The 8273-nt window shown below is 48.0% G+C and overlaps 1 pseudogene; it reads right to left on the bottom strand.

Annotated features, from left to right (window-relative positions):
• Positions 1 to 1395: 1395 nt before the first annotated feature.
• LOC148098632 (uncharacterized) lies at positions 1396 to 3412 on the bottom strand (annotated as a pseudogene).
• Positions 3413 to 8273: the final 4861 nt, after the last annotated feature.

Consider the following 8273-nt stretch of genomic DNA (forward strand, 5'->3'; position numbering starts at 1 on the left):
TGGATCTGGCCAGCTTAAAAATGAATAGTTATGTCTATAACTTCTGTTCCCCGAAGGAGAGGAACGAGGTACAACACATAAGTACGGGATATCACGCCCTCGCATGTCCTGGCTGAAGAAACCTTTATTCACGCCTTTAAGGCAGATGGTGTGTGATGACACGCACACAGCCCCGCCTGCACATATAGCCGCTGTCATCACAGTCATCCCTCAATTTGATAGCCACTCTTCACCGAGCCAAACTGCTCAGTGGGGTCGCCTTGTGTTGTACGTCATTCCTCTCCTTCAGGGAACAGAAGTTATAGACATTACTATTCGTTCCCTTTGGGACATGGGACATATATACACACCCCGCAGAGCAACCACCCAACCGGAATTGGACCACCACATCCTTAGTGAGCGGTAGACCCAGCAGAAAGGACAGTATGAGCCACCGAAGGGGCTGTAATGTCCAACCGATAAAACCGCACAAAAGTGTGCGGTGATGCCCAACTAGCTGCCGCACAAATATCAGCTACAGGCACCCCTTTAAAAAGAGCCCATGAGGTTGCTATCCCCCTGGTGGAATGAGCTCTCGCCCCCTGGGGCAAAGCAAGACCTCTGGTGCCGTACGCCACTGAGATAGGTTCTATAATCCAGTGGGACAGCCTCTATTTGGACAGAGCTCTACCTCTATTTGGATTAGCGAAGCAGACGAACAGCTGGTCATAGATTCTGAGTACGCTGGACAAAGAGAATGCATCCTCCTCTGCTCCTCAGATGCAAAAGGAGGGGAGCAAAAGCTCAGCAACTCAAACTCCATTGAGCTGTAAGATGCAGGCATGATCTTGGGAAAATAGGCTGCATTTGGATGCAGTACGACCTTGTGGCCATCAGGAGAGAACTGTGTGCAGGAGGGATGCACAGACAGCACATGAAGGTCACCCACTCGCTTTGCTGAAGCCAAAGCGATAAGTAATGCAGTCTTATATGAAAGAAATTTCATATCCACAGACTCAATGGGTTCAAACGGGGGGCTACAAAGGGCCTCCAGCACCAAAGACAAGTCCCAAGCAGGGACACTGGACTTAAGCACGGGTCTTAGCCGGCGAACCCCTTTCAGAAAACGTATGGCGAGGGGATGTGCACCTAGTGTCACCCCGTCAAAGCCAATATGACAAGCAGATATAGCTGCTAAATAAACCTTAATTGTCAAAAATGAAAGGCCCTTATCCAGCAGCTCCTGCAGGAATGTCAAAACATCCACAATAGAGCACTGAAATGGGAGAGTGTGGCGGTCCTGGCACCATTGCTCAAAGGCTTGCCATTTGCAAGCGTACAAGCCTCTAGTAGATGAGGCCCTAGCGTTCTGAATTGTCGCTATCACACTAGGTGGCAAACCCTTAGCAATCAAGTTTAACCTCTGAGCAGGTAAGCATGAAGGTGCCACAGATCTGGGCGCAGATGAACCACTTCTCTTCCTCCCTGAGAGAGGGGGTCCCTGCGTAGAAGAAGCTGCCAAGGACTCGCTGCTAGCAGGTTGATTATCTCTGCATACCACGACCTTGTGGGCCACCAAGGGGCCACTAGAATCAGAGAGAGGGAATGCCGACGCACTCTCTCTAGAACTGGAGATATCATTTCCACTGGGGGAAATGCATACAGGAGCACGTCTGGCCATTGATGCGCTAGCGCGTCCATTCCCAAGGGTGCATCATGGTCGATTATGGAGAAGAACAGGGGGCAGTGAGTATTTACCCTGGAAGCAAAAAGATCTATTTGAGCCTTGCCAAATAGATCCCAAATCTGAGCCAGGATGTAAACTCCATTCTCTCACCAGAGGACCCCCCCTGGAGAGAAGGTCCAGCCCCAAGTTCAGGTGGCCCGGGACATGGGTGGCTCTTAGAGACAGAAAATGAACACTGCATCATAACAGCAGAGAGCGAGACAGCTTTAACAGGGGAAGAGAGCGTGTTCCTCCCTACCTGTTTATGACACCACTGTTGAATTGTCCGTCCTGACTAAGACATGCTGGCCTTCCAGGACTGGATGGAAATGTCTGAGAGCTAAGAACACTGCTAACAGCTCTAAGTGGTTGATGTGCAGCTCGCGCTGGGCTGCGGACCAGATCCCTCTCACTGATGCACCCTCGCACAGCGCTCCCCACCCTCTTAGGGAGTTATCTGTGGACACCACCTTGCGAAACAACACTCTCCCAATCCGAGAGCCCTGATGCAGCAGCCTGGGCTCCCGCCAAGGACGGAGAGCTAGCATGCAAGACGCGGTTACCGCCAGCCTCCTCCGGAGGTGACGCGATGCACACAGGCGGTGAGAGAGAGTCCAGCATTGAAACGCTCTTATTTTTAACAGTCCAAGTGGCACTACGGCGATCATAGATGCCATCATGCCCAACAAACGTAATATCGTCTGGAAACGCAGTCTGCGTCCCAGCTGAAACTGAGCGAGGCAGTGATGAAACACGGCCACTCTGTCCTTCGACAAACGTGTGTGGCTGGAAAGCGAGCATATTTCCAAACCGAGGAAAGAAATCTGCTGACTCTGGATTATCGAGCTCTTTTGAAAGTTCACAGAGAACCCCAGTGTCTGAATGTGTGACAGAACCAGTGACAGCTGTGTCTCCGCCTGCTCTCTGGAGCAAGCTACGAGAGCCCAGTTGTCTTAGGCTAGGCTAGGCTAAGATGCGGATGCCTCTCTCTCTGAGGGGCACTAGCGCTTTCTCGGCACATTTTGGAAAGGTGCGAGGAGCGAATGACAGCCCGAAACAGCAGCACCAGGTATTCGTTGGCTACGCCCTCGAATGCAAACCTCAGAAACTGTCTGTTTCTCAGGTGTATAGCCACATGAAAATAAGCATCTGTTAGATCGATTGTTGCAAACCAATCTCCCGGGCTGAGTGCATTCAAGAGCTCTCTGAGTGTTAGCATCTTGAACTTGTACATTCAAAGGTACGTGTTCAAGACTCGCAGGTCGAGGATGGCACGAAGCCCTCCCCCTTTTTCGGAACAACAAAATAACCGTTGTACCAACCTTTGTCTGTCTCCGAAGTGGGGACCACTCGTATTGCTCTTTTCTGCAATAGCGCCTTTATTTCCTCTCTGAGTATCATGGCCGCCTCGGTGCCAATAGTCGTGTTTACGACTCTTTGGAAACGAGGTGGCTTGACCCGGAACTGCAACCGGTAACCCATGGCAACGGTTCGTAGCACCCATGGAGAGGGGGCGCAAGCGTGCCACTGAGGGGTCTGGGGATGATGCTTCTTCTTCAGATCGAATCTAGCCTGAATGGCTTCAAGTGAATGTCCGAATAACCCAGCCGCAGACACCGGTGCGTCCAGATATACAGCTCTGTCCCTATCCGGGACGTCAGAGAGGGTCAGCCACAGGTGCCTCTGCGCCACTACTGTCGAAGCCATCCCTCTGCCCAGGGAGAGCGCTGCACAGCGAGACGCACGGAGGATGTAATCTGTGGCGACTCTGACCTTGTTAAGAAGAGGTGTCAGCGGGCTGTCATCAGGAACCAGCAATCCGAGCCAGGCACATTGCCTGGTATGTCTGGAGCATGGTGACGGAGCTCATGGCGCGAGCAGTGCCGGCCTGAGCCCGATAAATATTCTCCAGCTGCAAAGCTGAGAATCTGCAGTGCTTGGACGGCAGGGTTGCGGGGCTGCCGACACCATGGTCATGGGACGGGGCCAGATAAGCAGCCAGAGACGGCTCCATAGGGGGTGAGTTAGCTAAGCCAGCCTTCTCGGCGCCATCCATTTCCTTGTACTGTACGTAGCCGGGCACAGTGACGTGGGTAGACAGAGGTTTGTCCCACAATGAAGTCTGGGAACATGGGAAGGCAGTTTTTGGCTGCTGCAGGCTCCAGTGGGAGGAAAAAACCCGCAAACCGCAACGGCTTCTGAGCTGGCAGAGAAGAGGGCCAGTCCACCTGCAGCTTCTTAGCAGCACGGTGAAACAGGGAGAAAAGAGAGGTGTCATCATGGCCGACCGGCGCTGCAGCAGCGGCACATTGGGCCGACAATGAGCTCTCCTGCTCATCCTCCGACAAACCATGGATGTCCAGGCCGATGTCCAACACGTCATTGTCTTCCTGGGGAGCGCTGGCGGGCTTCAACCCAAGCTGAAGCCCGACAGCGCTCCTGCATGGTTCCGGCTCGTCATTGGCTAACCCGTCAACATATTCCATGTGGTCAGCCCAGTTAATTAGGGAGGACATCGACCGGATCCGGGGGCTCCAGACTCAGAAAGGAGAGGGTCATGCACTTTTTCCACAAATGTTACCCGTCTTTCCAGGGTCGAGCGCCGGAGCTGGCGACAAAACGCACAGGCTTCGGGCTCCGTCAATGCTCTCCTAGCGTGGACGATCCCCAGGCAGACAGGGCAGGCATCGTGCTGGTCGCTGTCGTGCAAAGAGAGACCGCAATCCTGAGGACAGGGGCGAACAGAAGATTTCTGCTTTGCTCGTTTCGGTTTGGAGTCCATTCCAAAACGCAAAGCAAAACACTGCCAGGGCTCCAGAGTGAGACCAATTTGGTCGCAAATGCGACCAAATGTTTCAGTGGTGCGACTAAAAAAAAATATTTGGTCGCACAGGTGCGACCAACTGTTCGGGTAACAAAAAAAAAAATCTCTGCAAATCTCCGTGTGGTCAACAACAGACACACATTATGCCCCTATCGTGGACTAAACCAATCAGAGATAGTCAGGGGCGGGACCTCTCTGATTGGCCGTGGTCCAGTTGAAAGTGCAGGTGGAAGAGAGAGGTGAGTAGCTTGAATAAAGCGATATCGATTCATTAACGGATTCCACACAAAGACGTAAACACAGAGCGGACCTGACGCATCAGAATCAGCTTTGTCTTTCTCGGCTTTCTCACTCGACGGCCCAAACATGGACACGCTGTCGGAGCTTAGCGATTCTGATGCGTCGGGTCCGCTCTGTGTTTACGTCTTTTTTGCGCTGATTCTGAGCTGCAGGTTTTGTCTCTCTCCAACCAAAATTCGCAGGGCCAGCAGCAAACTACGCTTCACATTTGATTAATGTCGTCATGAATTCCCTCTGACTTTTGCGGTTTTGCTTCCACCACGATAAAAATTACACTTCATACACAGCTCTCTGTGTGTACTTCAAGAACAGTGTCCCGTCTCAAATCTGTTTTCTGCATTATTCATTTGCTTATTACCCACCAGTCTACCGTTGTTTACAGCGCTGTCTTTTTCTTTTTTCACTTAAATGACCTCCGACAAGAAAGCCTAATTTCTGCTGTTCAATACTGAAGAAATTTAAACGTTTAAAACTATGCAAAATTACAGAATATTTTTAAGGTTATCTGCTATAAAAAGCCAGACCAGGAAAATCTCCTTCATGTTTTTCTGTGTTTTATCCTCAGTTACTTTCACACAAAGGGATCTGCTGTGATGTTCACAATTCTGATGAAGTCTCACATGTATCAGTACTGATAAATGATCAGAATTTATCAGGTCGTCAGAGGAGGCCAAGATGATGATTAAGTTTAACATTTTCTACAATATTGACAAAGCACTTTAAGCACAAGTTTGTTAGTTAATAATTTAGAAATGAATATTGTCTGTATGGACTTCCCCCCCCCAAAGAAAGTGCACATGTAAAACTGCAGAGTTAAGCGATGCGGTTGAAAAATTTGAGTGCGCCTAACTTTTGTGCCGGTACGCCTAAATTTTTAAAGTTAGGCGTACCGGTGCGCCCATGTCAAAAAGTTACTCTAGAGCCCTGACTGCACAGGAAAACTTGACATTAGCGCTCTGTGGGCAGCCTACGCACCAACTGCGCGGTGGAGGCTAACACCAGCAGGGGCAGTTAAGCTAAGTTCAAGTTGGCAGACAACGGAGCTAACTAGCAGCAGCAGAGGTGTTCTCAGCGAGGTGAAGAGCGTAAGAACTGAGGGATGACTGTGATGACAGCGGCCGTGCGCGTGTCATCACACATCATCTGCCTTAAAGGCGTGAATAAAGGTTTCTTCAGCCAGGACACGCCAGGGCGTGATATCCCATACTTATGTGTTGTACCGAGTGAATCGACTGAAAGGGAACTTTAATGTTATAGTCCCTTACTAGGTTTATGCAGTACTCTGCTAAAATACTTCCCCCCTTCCCTTTCCCCCCAATTCACTTGACACACTTAAATATTTCAAATCATCAAACAAATTTTAATAATAGATAAAAACAACCAAAGTAAATAAAAAAATCCACATTTAAAAATGCTATCCAAACCTGAATCTGAATCTATGTGAAAAGTAACCAATTAACCATATTTGTTGGAAAGCTGTCCAATTTCAGTAGCCATAGTCAAGCCTGATTACTAGCAGACCTGTTGAATCAATTAAACAGAACTTGTCTGACAAAGTAGGCTAACAGATCTCAAAATGCAACACGATTTAATGTAATCTAGGAAGAGCTGAGAAACAAAATCAATAACATCTGTCAGTTTGGAAAGGGTTATAAAGCTATTCCTAAAGCTTTGACATTCCGTGAACTATGTCAGAGCCATTATCCACAAATGGAGAAAACTCAGAACAGTGGTGAACCTTCACAGGAGTGGCCAGCCAAGTGAAGATCTCACTTGCCTCAGTTAAAGTCAGAGTTTATGATTCAACAATAAGAAAGAGACTGGGAAAAATAGCATCAATGGGAGAGTTTAAGGAGAAAAGCATGGCTGACATCTGGTGTGAACCTATCGCAGCATCTTACCAACAGTCAAACACGGTGGTGGCAGTGAGGTGGTCTGGGGCTGCTTTGCTGCTTCTGGACCTGGACGACTTCTTGATCAAAAAATGAATTCTAAGCTCTACCAAAAAAATTCCTAAAGAGATTGTCCGGCCATGAGATTGGGCCCGTGAAATTAAACGCACTTGGGTTATGCAGCAGGACAATGATCCAAAACACACCGGCAAGTCCGCCTCTGAATGACTCAACAAAAACAACATGAAGGTTTTGGAGTTTGGCCAATTCAAAGTCTAGACTTAAATCAGACTATTTTGACAAAACCTTAAACCAACTGTTTAAACAATTAGAGTACTAAATTTCATAGTAATATCAATTTTACACCCAGTCTGTTTACAGGACTACTGTTGTACATTTAAAAAACACCACCACCAGTAAAAGTTAAGCGGTAACGCTGTGGGTAACCTTGTAACAGTTACCAGAAACATGTTCCTTATTAAAGAAATGCATCATCTTGCACTTGATCAAGAGTTATCTCTTTGATTTTATCCATTAATACCTGCCAGCCTTGTTTCATAGGCATTCACTCTATATTCAAAATGAGCAGCTTTCTTATTTACGATTTGGATATTCTACCAGACAATAAAAATGACTACTGGCTAATTGAGTATTTCAGAAAAGTTAAAGATTTTCCTCCCATTATGTCTTATTATGCTCGCCTCTGTCAGTGCTCCCCAGGGTGGCTGTGGCTACAATGTAGCTTGCCATCAGCAGTGTGTGAATGTGTGTGTGAATGTGTGGATGACTGGTTGTGTAAAGTGCTTTGGGGTCCTTAGGGACTAGAAAAGCGCTATACAAATACAGGCCATTTACCATTTACCATATTTGTTCGAGCAGGTGCCCCATTTTCAGAAAGACAAATTATTATATACCATTTATTTTCCTTTAATGTGCACACAGACACAAAAACAATAGGACTAACATCATGTCTGATGTATTAACAGCATAAAATGGGCCCAAATCGATTATTTTGAAAGCATAGCTGACATCTTAGTCAAATAGCAGATCTCATTTTACAGAGAGAAACATCTGATCCATAGACAAATCGATTTACAATTTGACTCCAGCTGTTATCAGAGCCGCCCCGTTCATCAATCTGCTCAGAGAGCTGCATCTGCAGCGTTGATGCAACAGATGATGTGCCTGTGGCAGGAAAATGAAATGGAGACATCAAACTTAATCATATCTGATTGGCTGTCCCACCTTAAATATCTGACAGACTGCACCCTGCCAGAAACCGCCTCTTGCTGCGCTGACATTTCCTTGATGGCCCCCCTTCCCGTCTCATCCCACGTCAAACCCCAGATCATTATCACATCCAACACTCCGACCTCCGCCCCCTTCAGTGAGGAGCCTTGTGTTTTTCTTGTTAATTGAAAGCAACAAAAACACTTCCTCTTCCGTGTTTCAAACTCACTTCACACCGTGTGTGAAGAGTACCTTGGGTGGGTTCTTCTAACGCTCCAAACTGAAACACGACGCTTTGTCCTGTCTTCCATCTCGTCTCCAG

Source organism: Neolamprologus brichardi, chromosome 15 (assembly GCF_056152115.1).
Source record: "Neolamprologus brichardi isolate AB-2024 chromosome 15, ASM5615211v1, whole genome shotgun sequence".
Lineage (NCBI taxonomy): Eukaryota > Metazoa > Chordata > Actinopteri > Cichliformes > Cichlidae > Neolamprologus > Neolamprologus brichardi.